This window comes from Apium graveolens, chromosome 3 (assembly GCF_009905375.1).
Source record: "Apium graveolens cultivar Ventura chromosome 3, ASM990537v1, whole genome shotgun sequence".
Classification (NCBI taxonomy): Eukaryota; Viridiplantae; Streptophyta; class Magnoliopsida; order Apiales; family Apiaceae; genus Apium; species Apium graveolens.
In genome coordinates, this window is record NC_133649.1 from 31,599,626 (window position 1) to 31,617,223 (window position 17,598).

Sequence of the window (17,598 nt, forward strand, 5' to 3'; positions counted from 1 at the left end):
AGCAACCAGGAAGGGTTATAGATTGAAAAAAGGAACAAGTGCTTAGGAGAAGGGTTATCAAACTATTCAGAGTTTGATGGTAGAACCACAATGTGGGAAAACTTACTTGAGAGTTAGAAAGTGCAATGCTAAGAGAGTATCCCTATTCATTTTCTATCTGATTCCGGGACGGAATCCTTTTAAGGAGGGGAGACTGTAATAAGCCCAAAAAAATTTTGGACTTTTTGTAACCCTTATGAATAGTGATTTTGTTGATTATGCTGATTAAGGAAATTTTGCATGCCACACTATGTAGGAATTCTTTTATTGATATTCTGAGATCTTATTAGTACTCCATAACGTATATGAGTGTATGTAAAGATCGTCAGAATCCAAATTCGAACACTTTGATTTTTTCCCGAAAATCCACCAGATACCGAAATAATTGAGTACAAGGTAACATGATCAAAATCATTTAAATTCAAGGATTATAAGCAAGGATCATTAAAGGACTATAAAATATTAAGAGAGGGTTAGGGAAGCCCAAGTAATAAGATCCCGGATATGATCCCTTAAACGATCAACGAGAACGAGAGTTAAGCGAACTGTAAAACAAATAAACGTCCAAGGGGCAAGCACATGCAAGTAACATGAGAAGGAAGCTTCTAAGATAAGCTAAAACATGTGGTTAGAAGCAAGGTGACATCATCACACCACAAGAATGAGACATGTGGCAAAGTAGTGATGCAAGCAATGACATAAGCAAGTGAAAACAAGATATTTAGCCAATAATTAACCACAACCATGCATTCTTTGCACAAATATCAAGGCAAGACAAGAAAGAAAAAGCTCTCCCCCATTTCTTTCTTCTTCCATTCGGCCTTTTCAAGAAATGAAGAAATAGATTTTCAAAACTCAAGTTCTAGGCCATGGAAAATTACAAGGTTTGTTTCCTTGGATCCTATATTTCATAACTTAGTTATACCATGAGTTTAAGATCAAGATTCCATGGTTTGCATAGCTAATCCACTCATCAAAGATGATGATGAATAGTAGTGAATAGTAACTTACTTTGATTTTCTTGATTTTCATGAAAGCTTAAGGTTGATTAAGCATAGATCAAGGTTCCTAGAGGCTTGTTAGTGACTACCCACTCTCCAAGGAAGGTATAAACTCTTGAATCCTTAGTTTTAAGTTTGGTTTGTTTGGATGATAATAGTTCTTAGATGAATGGGTTTAGTTTGATGTTGATGGATGTTGGATTGTTGTTGAATTGGTGATGATTTGGTGTAGTTTAAACTTTGGAAATCGTCAGGTTATAGCCGTCGTAATGCCCGATTTTCTATAAAATGTTTTGTGATTAACTGTTGGACCCGAAAACCCACTTCTATAAACTAACCACTTCCATGCTTAGATAGGTTATGTTTCAAGTTTCATTTTGATATGTGGTTTGCTTGAATCCGATGTACGGTTTAGGAGAAACGACCGTTTTAAGTAACGGTGTTTCGCGAACGAACCTTTACCCCTCACCTTACTTTGAAACCTTGGTTAAGGCCCTTAAATGACTAATTGGAGTATGAAACAATTATTTAAAGTGTACTAGGCAGTTGGTAGGGTATTCGTGAAAGCGTCGCCTTAAAATTCGTAACGGTTAATTTATTAAAAATGATGGAGCCTAGGGTACTCGAACGACTTTTGTGATTTGTTAAGCGTAGAAATGACCTTAAGCAAACGTTAGGGTTCAATTGGTTAAAGTCTAGTTTCTTAAGCGACCGTGGTTTAATTCTGGCTCATGTTGTTGTTCATAGGTTACCATACCCACTCTAAGCTTAAGTCTACCCCGGAGCACTCAGGCAAGTTTTCTACCCGTTATACTGTTGTTGTGATGTATATATGTATATGCATTATCTTGTGATAAGTGCATGATTGTTATTAGCAAAGTCTTGCGATATATTGGAGCATGTGATATGATATATATATGCATGCCTGTTTTGTAATCTTTATATTCTATTATCAATTCAATTGCTTATAAGTTGCATAATACCTATGCTAGAGATAAGCAGTAGTTGCGTATACCCTTAGTATAGGGGACCCAAAGGTGAACGTTTTCTAAACCGGGAGTCGATGTTCCCGAGTATAACATATATATATATTTATATATATATATAGATATAGATATAGTTTTCAAAACTATTAATCGAATAAGGTTTATTCGATAACTTTATTTTATTTAATGAATATTATTCTGAATATTCATTCGAGGACTTATGACTCCGTTTATTTTATTTAATGAATATTATTCTGAATATTCATTCGAGGAATTATGACTCCGCTTATTATTTAATAATATTCTTTATTTTATTAAAGAATAATGTTTCGATAATCAAACTTATTTTCGATTATTCAAATAAAGATAGCACTTTCGTATAAGTATATCTTTGGTTATTTAATATTCATTTCAAGTATGAGTTTTAAAACTTCTACTTCGATTATTTTTATAAGGATTATCTTTATGAGAATATTATTTAAATAATAATATTCAGATATTTCCAATATACCGGGACTGATTTATTTTAATAAATCAGCAGTACTTCAAACATTCTTAAAAATGTTTTCGAGTCTTCAAAATGATTTCTAAAAGTTAGGGCGGATCCCAAAACTCATTCTTTTATATTTAAGATCCTCCTTTCGAAGGGGATTTAAATACTCGCTCAAAACCTGGGGGATCCGGCTCTGTGGTGTATTTTACATTCGCAACGTGGTTGCTGTTTTGAGAAAACAATTTGATTACTTGCCCAACGTTCGGGAAGTAAGTCCATCTAATTGAGTCGGCATAAGCGACAGGCCGGGGTACGGTCTATCAAAGTGTAAGTGGCTGGGTGGCAGTCCATCAACGCGTAAGAGGCCGGGTGGCGGTCCAGCACAAGGTCCTAATGAGGCCAGGGTGATGACCGGTGGGGGATTCATCCATCTACTAGTAGAAAAGGTTACTTATTGGTATCTTTGCCTGATCAACAAGATATCAGGTTTATGCCAAGGTTTTCTCCTTTCCAAATTTATTGGATATTGCAACTCTGTTTATAATTTTCATAACAGAGGTTTTCAAGGAGTGTATGAAATGTATATATATAGGTGTATATATATATCGGGACTTAATGAAGTATCTCGTAACTTCATTACTTATAATGATATTCAAAGATTGAATCTATTCAAATCTTGTCTTGTAGTCTCATCTATATGATGAACTTTTGAAACTAATTATAACTTGAATGGTGGTAGTTCAAGTAGTATTTGGAAAAGATATAAGTATATTGGGGTATCTTGTAACTTCATCTTTTCAACTTATATCTGGTTAATGATTATCTGATGCATGACAAAGATTTTCAGAAAAACGTTGAGACAAGGTTAGATATATGAGATCACCTTGCAACGATATTTTTATACAGTTATACACTAGAACTCTGTGTGTATTATGCATGGAAGAGGACTTCCAAGATTTTGAAAAGTATATATGTATATATACTGAATTTTTGCGACTTCATCGCATTAAGATATCAAACTTGGTTCATTTCTTTTGACCAAGACTTTCATGAGTACTATGAGAATGCTCATATATTGTTAATTATTATACATATTATTTCGGTGGGCTTGTTGCTCACCCTTGCTTTCTTCTTTCATCACACAACAACAGATAGACAAGATGAACAGGACCAAGCTCCCAATTCGCGAGCAGATAGGAAACGTTCCGCAGTTTCCTGTAGGCGTTGATGCCGTGTAGCTGAGGTAGGATCTACCAATAGGCTAGGCTTTCAACTTTCGATGTACCAGACTTATGTATATTTATGAATTGTAATAATGGAAAAGAATATGTAAATTATTCAGAAACCCTTTTGAGGTGTAATGACTTATAATTGTGGAATAAAATGACTTGTGTTATTGTTTGGTATTCATCTCTGAGACTATAACTTGTGGTGTGTGTGTATATTGTGGGGTCACAGTACGCAGTAGTTGGTTGATTATTAAGATTAAGTATTATTAAGGGAAATGGAACTCGTGACAACCCGGATCCCCGACCCTGGATTTGGGGGTGTTACACAGGAGCACAGAACAAAAGGGGTAGGGACACAAGTTTACCACAAACTTACACAAGAAAGAAGAAAACTAAAACCCTTGGGGATGCACAGGGTACACATATAGTGCAAACTGGAGCTAAAAACCCAGTCACTGCACCATCTCAAAGTCAAATTAATGTGGCTCCAACAAATGTGGAGTCACAACCAAAATCTGTACAAATTGAAACACCTCAAACACCAAATTCTCCCACACACTCTTTGGATGTTGACATGATTCAAACATCTCAACCATATTCTCCATCTTTAACTCTGTTGGAGAAGCCAAAAATCCATGCAAGTGAACATCATCTTCTAGATGATTTGTTGGCGCACTTGCCATTTTTTTCTGAGACTATTGAGACATCTGTGCCAAAATTTTCATCAATCTGCACAGAATCTATAATAGTCTCCACTCCACACTCATTCATTTCTACTCACTCGATGGATATTGTTCATCCGTCGAGTAGTGATTGTATCCCGACGGATGTGCCTAACAGCAGTCATCCGTCGAATAGTCAAATTACTAACCCGATGGATATTTCTCATCCGTTGGGTATCTCTGCACAACTCCAAAGTTCAACTATAGTTACAAGTGCGGATGACTTAGTAATTGTGCAATCACTATTAGGATTGAGGGAAGGTAGTGACTTGAGTGAGAGTCTGGGAGTTTCAATAGTTACATCCTTTTGGGAGGATGAAACTAGAATTGAGCTTTTGTCCTTATTAACAACCACGGTTTGTTGGGAAATTGTGGTGTGGCTTGGTTTGGGTACACTATGCTCTCAACCAGGAGCACAAAATAAAAGGGGTAGGGACACAAGTTTACCACAAACTTACACAATAAAGAAGAAAACTAAAACCCTTGGGGATGCACAGGGTACACACACAATGCAAACTAGAGCTAAAGACCTAGTCGCTGCACCATATCAAAGTCAAATTGATGTGGCTCCAACAAATGTGGAGTCACAGCCAAAATCTGTACAAATTGAAACACCTCAAACACCAAATTCTCCCACACACTCTTGGGATGTTGACATGATTCAAACATCTCAACCATATTCTCCATCTTTAACTCTGTTGGAGAAGCCAAAAATCCATGCAAGTGAGTATCATCTTCTAGATGATTTGTTGGCGCACTTGCCATTTCTTTCTGAGACTGTTGAGACATCTGTGCCAAAATTTTCATCAATCTGCACATAGTCTATAATAGTCTCCACTCCACACTCATTCATTTCTACTCACTCGATGGATATTGTTCATCTGTCGAGTAGTGATTGTATCCCGACGGATGTGCCTAACAGCAGTCATCCGTCGGATAGTCAAATTACTAACCCAATGGATATTTCTCATTCGTCGGGTATCTCTGCACAACTCCAAAGTTCAACTATAGTTACAAGTGCAGATGACTTAGTAATTGTGCAATCACTATTAGGATTGAGGGAATGTAGTGACTTGAGTGAGAGTCTGGGTTGCTCCCAGGAAAAAGGAGAGGAAAAGAGTGATCCAATGTAGTCCATTTCTTCAGGACTGACAAAAGTGAGTGTGAGGAGTCCCACCTTAGATGGTGAAGGTGAGGGTGTGAGGGTGGGGAGCCAAGGTGAGACCTTGATGCAAGAAAAGAGAGAAAATGAGAGAAATGCAGGTACTGGAGATATAAGGGTGGATGTCATTGTAAGTGAGTTAATGAATGTCCAGGATGCAAACATGGATGGACTATCTCAGCAAACTCAAGCTGTTATAGATTCTACCTCCTTAGATGTTGAGACATTTACTCATCCTGTTCCAGCATATCAACTTCTAGCTGGACAGGGCAATGACAATACAAAAAGAATGCTCAATTTGGTGCACACCACACAGTCCATATAAAGAGCTAAGGATGCCATCACAGCTTTGCCTTCAACAGCTGGTGATGTTGATTATGAGACTGGTGGTTCGGAAGAATTCTTTGGAGGTGAGGGTGGAGATAGTGAAGAAGAGCCATTGACATAGGGGGAGAAGTAGGCCCTAGTTCCAAATCAAGCATACCATCATGGGCCTTCTCCAAGAAATGTGATGATCACCATTTCAAGACAACACTCATCCAACTTATCAGCCAAATACAGTCTACACTTCAATCAACCACAAATGCTAGCACCAAGAAGCTTCTGCAAGCACACCTTGCTTCTCTGCAATTACAACAAATCCAAGGTCTTCAACATACTCAGGATGTCACTACTATCAAAGGTGAAATTGATAAAATGAAAAGGGACATTTCTGAAAGGTTGGATTCTAAACTTCCAGAGACAACAATGATAGACATCAAAAGACAGCTAAGGAAAAACTCTGAACTTGCAACCAAGGTGGATTCCCTGGACAAAAGAATGGTTGTTATGGAAGCTTCTCTTACAGCAATCCATCTACACCAAGCTCAACAAACAGACTTGTTTCGGAAACTGGTGGCTGCACAGACCTCCTCCTTTACTCAACTTGCTGATAACAAAAAGGGGGAGAAAGAGGGTTCTAGGAGTGAGGGGGAGCAAAAAGTGCTTAACATTCAAGTGAGTAAAGCAATTATGCCAATAATTAATTTCACAAAGCCACCAGCTAAAGATAGCATTGATTTGATAAATGAAGCAGCAGCCACTTTGAGAGCAGCTAAGAAGAAGCAGTTGAGTCCAATCAACTGGGAGAAAATTGATGAGGATATTCAAAATAAATTTGGTCTAGCAAAGAAGCCAAAAAAATCAGTCATTCATCACTCACAAGTCAGGCAAATTTCTGTGAATGATATGAGCATGAACTATCTGAAGAGAGGCCAGTCATCCTGCATCAAATCCCCAAAGGCAGATCTAATCATGAAGCCAAAGGTGAACTACCCAAAGTCTTCACTCAAGAACCCTTTGGATACAGTGTATGAAACACCAAAGCCTGATGAAAAGAAGCTGTTGGCCAGGTCTATAGCATTCTACAAAGATCCTGCAGATTCAACTCTAAAAAGGAGAATTACCAAGGTTTTTAGAAATGGTAAGGAAATTTGTGTGGTGGCTAGACACCCTCAATTTGTTGAAGCAAAAAGGGAAGAAAAGGAAAGATTAAAGCAAGAAAAGAAGCAAGCTGCTCTAGATGCTAAAAAGCTCAAACAAAAGAAGGAGCAAGCTGCTATCTTGGCCAAGTTGGAAGCTATGAAACCCACACAATAAATTCCTGAACAACCATTTGAAACCACTGAATCTAAAGATCAGAAAATGCAAGAAGCACCTCAGAAGAAAAGAAAATTCAGATACAAGCTTCCTTCTAAGAGAAAATTGGATTTTAGTGATGAGGAGATGGAAGACTACTTTCCCAAAGAGTCTACTTCTACAACAACTCAAACATCCATGCCCTCTATGGCACATGAAGAATTCAAGATAGATCCATTCAAGAATATCCATGGTGAAGCTATCATTCCAAAGTATGAGCCAATAGAATGGGATAGTCTACCAATTCCTGAACTCAATCTACCTCATTTCATGAAGCCAAAAAAACAAATACCAGAGCAGTCAAGAAAGTGAAGCCCTCAACTTTCAGATCCAAGTCCCTAACCAAAGCTCAAACCAAGGTCAACAAGGGAGATATCATGTACATCTGTGACATCAAGGAATTCTCTGATCTAAACCTCTATCTAGATGAACTGGAAGAAGTTAGAGGGATTGATGCTTACATGAATCTACCTGAAAGGCTAGTATTCAAGTACAAGGGGGAAAAGAAACGACATGGCCACTTCACAGGATTCTTCAAGAGAGCCAATCTATACTGATAAAAGTCTATTCATCTTTCAAGAAGAACTTTGGATTCAATGTGACAACTAGAAGACTAGTTCTAAAGAAGATTGAAGAACTGAGGAGTATTAGAGCCAAAGATGCACTCCCAAAGACTTTAACTATTCCTTACACAGGAAGTAGAGTGCATCTAAGGCCCTACTGGCTGATGGAATTCATGAATGATAAGGGAGTTAGAAGATTCTTCATACTAGAGGACCAATTGAGCATCTCTAGCAATGAGACTCTACAAGAAATGCAAGAAATGCTAGATCTATCAGAAGCTGATGAACTTGAATTCCACAGACAACTCCAAAATCAGATAGAAGAAAATAACAGGAAGCTTGGAAAGAAATCCAGACCATCAAGGAAATAGATCAATCTGCTCAGACTAGAGGAGCACCTTGAAAATTATTGTGAGCAAATCTTTGTACACTTTATCTTGTAAATTCTTCAATAAATATTGCAGCACTTTTTAGTTTTATCAACTACCTTTTAAATTTGTATTTTTATGCTATTTTGTTATCATCAAGTTTCTCTTAATTTATGGCTACAATTATAGTAAGCATAAATTGGGGGAGATTGTTGGGAATATATTGTGAACTTGATGATTACATTAACAAAACACCTTAGTAGATTTAACTTAATGAAAAATGTAGCACTCGACGGATGATCAAATATAGTCCCGACGGATGACTCAAATATAGTCCCGACGGATGATGATTTGTCATCCATCGAGTGAGTAGCTTATGTAATAATAAGTATTGTAACTCATTTCTGTAAACAACTTTGTATAGATTCTGTAGTAGCATATAAGTCATGTTGACTCTTATTAGATATGCAGAATAGGTTGATTAATTGTAAATATAAGATGTCTTGTAATTCTGCATAAATGAAATGAAGTTAAGTGTCAAATAGCTACCCGGCGGATGATCAACAAAGCTACCCGACGAATGATCAACAAAGCTACCCGACGGATGATCAACAAAGCTACCCGACGGATGACAAGCATGTACCCGACGGATCATCAATTTAAATGTCTGTTGACAGTGACAACAAAGTCACATGCGTTGGGTGTTTGTAAAAGGAATGTGGCAGCCTGTTTAACAGAAAATGAAGAACAAAGAAGCATTACCATTTCCATGCAAGTTAAGAAGATTTTCAAGGTTGTTAGAATAGAGTAGTGAAGCAGCATGGAGTTTGACTTGATAGTTTTTTTTAATTATCCTGTCTTATTATCATGTAAACTTGGTGGTATATAAACCAAATGTAGCTAGTAGAACAAATAACTAAGCAAACACTTTTAGAAGAGAAATAAAAAAAACTGTAACTGTTAAGAATTTCTCTGTAGTTTGTTTGTTCACTTGTAAAGCAGATGTGAGACCATTTGTCCTTCACAGAGTTCTTAATTCAATATATATATATATATATATATATATATATATATATATATATATATATCTGGTGGATACTTTCAAATCCACCAGAAAATTTTAAAGACGTGTTTTTATTACTTTGTGTTTTTGATTTATTTAACTTGTGAGTCCGCACGTTGCAAATCAAAACACTTATATATATATATATATATATAGTTTGAGTTAGAACATTTTATAGTTCAAGAAAAAATTTACTAGAATTACATTCAACCCCCTTCTGTAATTCTTGCTGCATTGTTAGGGAATAATAATTATATTTAAAAATGATTATTAATATCTAATTATTACACTTATATGAAATTAAATTGAAATTTATAGTATGAATTTACTCAATATTGATATGATGTTTATTGTATATAAGAGATAAGTATAATTATCTAATGATCATGTACATATACACTTATACTGAAGAAAAAATCTATAATACGTTTTTGTTCAATATTTCTATTATATTTTCGTTAAGCACTCTTTAAATTTGAATCACCGGTAAAAGATATATGGACATCATATCAGTTAAATAAATAAAATAAATGCGAAATTATAAAATTAATCAGTAATACTATTTTAATAATTATTGGTTTGAATATGTAACTAGATTATATATGTTTGATTATTAAAAATACTAGCCTATAACCCGTACGATGCACGGAGTGATTATAACATTTGTAATTTTATTATTTTATATCAAAATAATTTAAGAAAAATAATAAGTATGTATTATTGATATTAATGAATTTAAAATATTTACATATTATTTTATATGTATTATATTATTGAAGAATTCAAAATTTAAATAGTTAAAATCTTAATAAGTCTTTCTACTACGGTCTCCGTTTACTGTGCGGATGCAGTGCCTATATGAAAGTGGTAGTCTTGAATAGTAGTGGTGTATTTGAATGATTTGGTATTGTTATTCTTAATATTGATTTTTTATTTTTTCTTGATTTATTAGTTATTTTGTTATATTATAATTTGAATTACTAAAATTAATCTTGAAAGTGTTTGGTTCCTATAAAAGAGGTAAAATAGAAGTGGAGTGTGATTATAAATTAAGTTGGATAATAATTCATAAGAATATATAGTTAGATTAGATACATGATTTATTTTTTTTAATTAAATTATAATTGTTTAAACTTTATTTTGGAATGTGTTAACTGACTTTCTGGAAGGTGTGAACCAACTAACCAAATTATCCCCTAGTTTGCTTATAATTTAAATAGTTAAAATCTTAATAAGTCCTTCTACTACGGCCTCCGCTGATGCAGTGCCTTTATGAAAGTGGTAATTTTTTCTTGATTTATTAATTATTTTATTATATTATAATTTGAATTAGTAAAATTAATCTTGAAAGTGTTTGGTTCCCTATAAAAGAGGTAAGATAGAAGTTGAGTGTGATTAGAAATTAAGTTGGATAATAATTCATAAGAGTATATAGTTATATTAGATACATTGTTTATTTTTTTAATTAAATTATATTTGTTTAAACTTTATTTTGGAAGGTGTGAACTGATTTTTTAGGAAGGTGTGAAACAACCAACCAAATTATCCTATATTCTACTTATAATAGTATAGTATAGATATATATATTGCATGTTACTCATACAACATAATTTATTATTATATATAGATCATTACGATGATATATCGTCTTGACAATTTTTTAAGGAAATATAGACTTACAGTTAAATGCCTAACTGATAAGACGATAATTTTTCGGAACAGCCGGTTAAAAAGTCAGTAAAATAAGGGTGGTGATGACCCCACCTGACATAATTTTAATAAGTAAGGTTATGAATAACACATATTAAAAATATGACCTATTTTGACACAATAAAACACAACTTAAAGAGGTGTTATTCAGAAACACGAGATTGTGTAGGGTTTCTTCTATGCACAAATATTTCATTCAAAGAAAATATTGGAAACGCATGTTTAATTAGAGTTTACACAAAAGTCTATGTCCATACTATACAAGAAATACATCTCGAACGGATGTATTCATCCAACACAAGTTTTAGTTGAGTTTATTAATAACGACATAAATAATTTATATATAAGTGGTGGGGCTCATTCACGTGCAATTGTACCTAACACCCTACAATCATAACACTTTTATATTAATTATTATCATTATATTTAAAAGTTTATGGCATGGTACTCTGATTGCATCTCAACTCGTGTACTATCACTGTCTTTCTTTCCAAAATAAAAAATGCAACACATTATCATTTTAGAGTGCCATAAAGGGCAATTATTTAGGCATTTTACATGAAATAACCGATATTGATAAAATTTATAACAAGTACAAGCTAAAATTGTGACAAGTCTAACTGCTACAAGTTCTCACAGTAGTCACCTTGTGAAATGTTGTAATAGATTCTAACAAATGCGCTTACACCATATAAAATTATGGCAGACAATTTAAGTGCAAAATTTCACTATTACTTGACTAGCTAATTTAATTTTTATATTAACTTTTAATTTATTGTGAACATACTAGCCAATTAGTTATATGTATTAATTTTAAGTTTTTTTAATATAAATACACACCAAACTACTTGTATACATTCAATTACATTTCACATATAAGTACATGAATTGTGATGTATATATTAATCGTACGTATTGATAATTAATCGACTTATATCGGGTATACTTCAGATATTGCATAATTTTATTATTAAATATATAACAAAAGAATATAATAACGTGTTGCACAATAAAATTCTAGAAAATGACTTACGCCTTGCACAAATTATTATTATGCTAGTACTATTTGATAGTTAGAGCACCAATTAAATCGTTACGCTTTTTGAACAAAAGCACAATGACAATAGTATGATTTCAATTTCAAAATTTAAAAATTATAATATGAACAACAACTAAATGGTCGATTTCAGTTTTGTCATTTTCAGTTATAAAATTTTATGAAATGAAAATGAGAAAAACTGCATAATCTTATTAAAGTGAGAGATTGAAAGTTGATACTTTTTTTCTCCCTTTCCCCACCTCCCCCCATCGCTCCTCTCTTACACTCTATTTCAAAATCAATGAAGAAATGCAATGGAGAGTTAGTTATCTTTTTCTATTTTAATCTTTCCATAAATGTATTACAATTTCAAAGAAAAATATATAAGAATTATCTTTCCAAATTGCTAGGTATGAAATGCACACATAGGGGTGAATGTGTGGTTCTTGAATTTTACTTAAAAAATTTATGAATTATTTTCAAAAATTAAAGTTTAGTGTTTAGGCTTCCATGAACTTAACAACTAAAGTAGTTTGTAGTGATAATATGTTAACTGTAATAGACACAGAAAAACAATTATCAAAACTTGTTATTCCCAGACAATTTAACAATAAAATTACATAAGGGGGTTGAATGTGATTCTGGTTTCTTTTTGAGATTAAGAAACTTTGTTAGGAATATGTTGAGTACTTGATGATAAGCTAAACAAAATACCTTAGTAGATTTAACTTAGTGAATTTTGTAGCACCCGACGGATGATCAATCACAGTCCCGACGAATGATTCAATATAGTCCCGACGGATGACTAGTTGATATCCATCGAGTGAGTAGCTTATGTAACAATAAGTCATGTTAGCACATTTCTGCAAACAACTTTGTATAGTTTCTGTAGTAGCTTATGAGTCATGGAGACTGCTAGTAGATGTGCAAAATAGGTTGATTAAATGTAAATATAAGATATCTTGTAATTCTGCACAAGTGAAATGGAGTCAAGTGATAAATGGATACCCGACGGATGATTAACAAAGCTACCCGACAGATGATCAACAAGGAAACCCGACGGATAACAAGCATGTACCCGACGGATGATCAATTCAAACATCTGTTAACAGTGACAACACAGTCACATGCGTTGGGTGTTACAAAAGGAATGTGGGAGCCTGTTTAGCAGGAAAATGAGAACAAAGAAGCATTATCATTTTCATGCAAGCTATGAAGGATTTTAAAGATGCTGGAATAGAGTAATGAAGTAGCATAGAGTTAGACTTGATAGTTTTGTTTTATTATCTTGACTTTTTGCTATGTAAACTTGGTGATATATAAACCAAGTGCAGCAAGTAGAACAACAACTAACTAGACTAAGAAAATACATTTCACAGAGAAACATTTGTAAGCTGTATCCTTTAACATTTTTCTGCAAGTTTTAGTTATTCATACTTGTAAGCAGCTGTGAGCTTATTTAAGCTACACAGAGTTCTCTCGATATATATATATATATATATATATATATATATATATATATATATATATATATATATATATATATATATATATATATATATATATATATATATATATGGTGGATACATTCAAATCCATCAGAAAGTTTTTAAGATTGTGTTTTTATTACTTGTGTTTTAATTTATATAATCCTTTCATTCCGCACTTTGCAAATCAAACACACATATATTATTGAGTTAGAACCAGTTTTCGAAAATCTTAAAAAGAAGCCAGAATTACATTCAACCCCCCTTCTATAATTCTTGTATTTTTAGGGAATAACAATTGGTATCAGAGCAAGCTCTTGAAGTACAAAGAGTTTAAAGATCACAACAAAACAGCAAGATGAACAAGAAGGATGTTGGAGTGAAGATTCCATTTCTAGACAAAGACAATTATCACCACTGGAAGGTGAAAATGCACCTACATCTTCTTTCTCAAGATGAGGCCTATGTGGATTGCATAGAAAGAGGCCCTCATGTACCAATAAGAGCTGCAAGAGGGAATGAACCATCTGTTCCCAAGCCTAGGCATGAATGGCCAGATCCTAATATTGAGCAAGTCAGGAAAGACAAGAAGGCCATGAATATATTGTTCAATACAGTTGATGGTGATATGTTTGATAACATCATTAACTGCAAAACTGCCAAGGAGGTTTGGGATACAATTCATATTATCTGTGATGGCACTGAGCAAGTAAGGGAAAATAAGATGCAGCTGCTAATTCAGCAATATGAGCACTTTCATTGTGAAGATAGTGAGTCTCTCACTAACATTTTTAGTAGGTTTCAAAAACTACTAAATGCTCTGAAGTTGCATGGAAGAGTCTATCAGACAAAAGACTCCAATCTCAAGTTCCTTAGATCTCTTCCAAAGGAATGGAAACCAATGACAATCTCACTGAGAAATTTTCAGGATTACAAGGAGTTTACCTTGGAGAGACTGTATGGTATCCTGAAAACTTATGAGCTTGAAATAGAGCAAGATGAAAGGATGGAGAAATGAAAGAAGAAAGGAGGGTCCATAGCACTGGTTGCTGAGTTGGAGAAAGAGAAAGATGTGAAGGTAGAAGCTGTTGAGTCTAATTCAAAGGTCTGTGAAAATAAGGGCAAAGGGTTGGTAGCAGAAAATGAAGATTCTTTGAGCCAAGATGATATGGATGATATTGATGAACATCTTGCATTTCTTTCCAGAAGATTTTTAAAGCTCAAGTTCAAAAAGAACTTTGGAGCAGCTAAGCCAAATAGAAGCATGGTGGATAAATCAAAATTCAAATGTTTCAATTGTGGCTTGGCAGAGCATTTTGCCAGTGAGTGTAGAAAGTCAGATTCCAGCAAGAAGAAGTTTGAGCCTGTGGATTATAAACATAAGTATTTTGAGTTGCTCAAACAAAAGGAAAGGGCTTTTATTGTACAAGAAAATGACTGGGCAGCAGATGGTCTGGATGAGGATGAATATGTCAGCTATGTCAATCCAGCCCTAATGGCCAAGTCTGATGAAACAGAGACAAGTTCTTCAAGTAATCAGGTAATCACCACTAACCTTGCACATCTATCTAAAGCTGAGTGTAATGATGCAATTAATGACATGTCTACATAATTATATAATTTGTGTGTTACACTTAAGTCCCCCACTAAGGAAAATGCTAAAATCAAAGAAAACAATTTGTTTTTAAGTGAGAGGAATAATGTGCTAGAGTCTCGGTTTATTGAATTTGAAAAATTGGGAATAGAATGTAAGATTGCTAAGGATGAATTAACTAAGTCCTTGAAGAAAGAAGAGATTTTGAAGAAACAGCTTGAACGAGAGCAGGAGGTGATTAAGACATGGAAATCATCTAGAGATGTCCATGCTCAAATCACCAAAGATCAAGGAATTAAGTCCTTCTGTGATGCAGCCTGGAAAAAGAGTAAAGAGAAGCTGAAATACAATTTGGTTGAAGGATTGCTAACAAATGTAGACTCGATGGATGATGAGAGTCATCCGTCAGATAATCAAAAAGATTATCCGTCGAGTGACATAAATCCTCATCCGTCGGTTGTGAGCAAACCTGTGAGTAAATCCAAACTTGCCAAGTTAAATGAAAAATATGGATCAGTTTCCAAAATCTTTATTTCAGGAGAATCTAGTCAAGTGAAGATGGAGAAGAAAGTGAATGTTGGTCATCTGTCCATCAAGCAATTGAATGACATACTAGAAAAGATTGAGGTTAAAATAGAGGCTAAAAGGATTAATAATAGAAATGGGAAAGTAGGGATTAACAAACATAACAACTACACACCTGATAAGTATGCCCCAAGAAAAATCTGTGTTAAGTGTGGTAGTGCTAATCATTTATCTGTTAATTGCAAACTTGCCATGCCTACTCCCATATCTGTACCACCTTCTTTTCCCAATATGAGTGCTATGCCTATGAATGCTATGTCTGCACAGAATATGAATGCATAATTTGCTAATATGCCATTTGCACCTAATCCTTATTATGCTGCATTTAGTATGCCTTAAATGCCATTTAGCATGCCCTACTGGAATAACATGTTTACAAATAGCATGCCATTTCCTGTTAATCAAAATGTTCATAATAATTCAGTTTCAATAACTGGTTTCAAAGGTCCAACTCAGATGACTAAAGATGAATCTGATATCCCCAAATCAAATGAGATAAAACCTAAAAAACAAAAGAAAAAAGCTAACAAGGCAGGACCCAAGGAAACTTGGGTACCAAAATCAACTTGATTTGGTTTTGATGTGTGCAGGGAAATAGAAAGAATCTGTGATACTTGGATAGTGGTTGTTCAAGACACATGACTGGAGATTCTACCCTGCTCATAGAGTTGAAGGAGAGAGCTGGCCCAAGTATTAATTTTGGAGATGACAACAAGGGTTATACTGTGGGATATGGCTTTATTTCAAAAAACAATGTCATCATTGAGGAAGTTGCCTTAGTGGATGGTCTCAAGCACAATTTGTTGAGTATAAGCTAGCTTTGTTATAAAGGCAATTCAGTAACCTTCAAATCAGAAGCCTGTGTTGTGACAAACAAAAGGAGCAACAAAGTGGTTCTCACTGGGTGAGAAAAGGAAATATGTACCTAGCTGACTTTAACTCATCAAATGGAGAATATGTTACTTGTCTTCTCAGTAAAGCAAATCAATATGAAAGTTGGCTATGACACAAGAAGCCATCCCATCTAAATTTCAAAACCATGAATGAGCTTGTCAGGAAAGAATTGGTTAGAGGTATTCCTCAAGTGGAGTTTTCTAAGGATGGACTGTGTGATGCTTGTCAGAAAGGAAAGCAGATCAACGCATCATTCAGAAAGAAGCTTGATTCAACATTGAAGAACCTCTGCAATTGCTACACATGGATTTATTTAGACCAGTCAATGTGTTGTCCATCTCAAGGAAAAGATTTTGGTTAGTAATTATAGATGATTTCTCAAAGTTCTCTTGGACATATTTCCTAAAGTCTAAAGATGAGGCTAGTGAAATCATCATCAATCACATAAGGCAAGTCAACAATCATCCTGATTTCAAAGTTAGAAGAATCAGGAGTGACAATGGAACTGAGTTCAAGAATTCTGTTATGAGAGCATTTTGTGAAGAGAATGGGATTATGCATGAGTTTTCAGCAGCAAGAACTCCACAACAAAATGGAGTAGTGGAAAGAAAGAATATATCACTTATTGAAGCTGCAATGACAATGCTTGAAGAATCAAAGTTACCAACATACTTCTGGGCTGAAGCTGTAAATACTGCATGCTACACTCAGAATATTTCTTTGGTTAATTAAGCAAAGTGTATGACACCCTACCAATTATTCAAGAACAAGAAGCCAATCCTAAATTTTCTTCATGTCTTTGGCTGCAAATGTTATATCTTGAGAAATCAAACTGATCAAAATAGAAAGTTTGATGCTAAACAGATTAAGGGATTTTTGTTGGATATGTTGTTGGTAAAGCATATAGAGTCTACAATCTAAGAACCAACATTGTTATGGAATCAATACATGTTGTTTTTGATGATAAGAAGATTGAAGGACTGCAA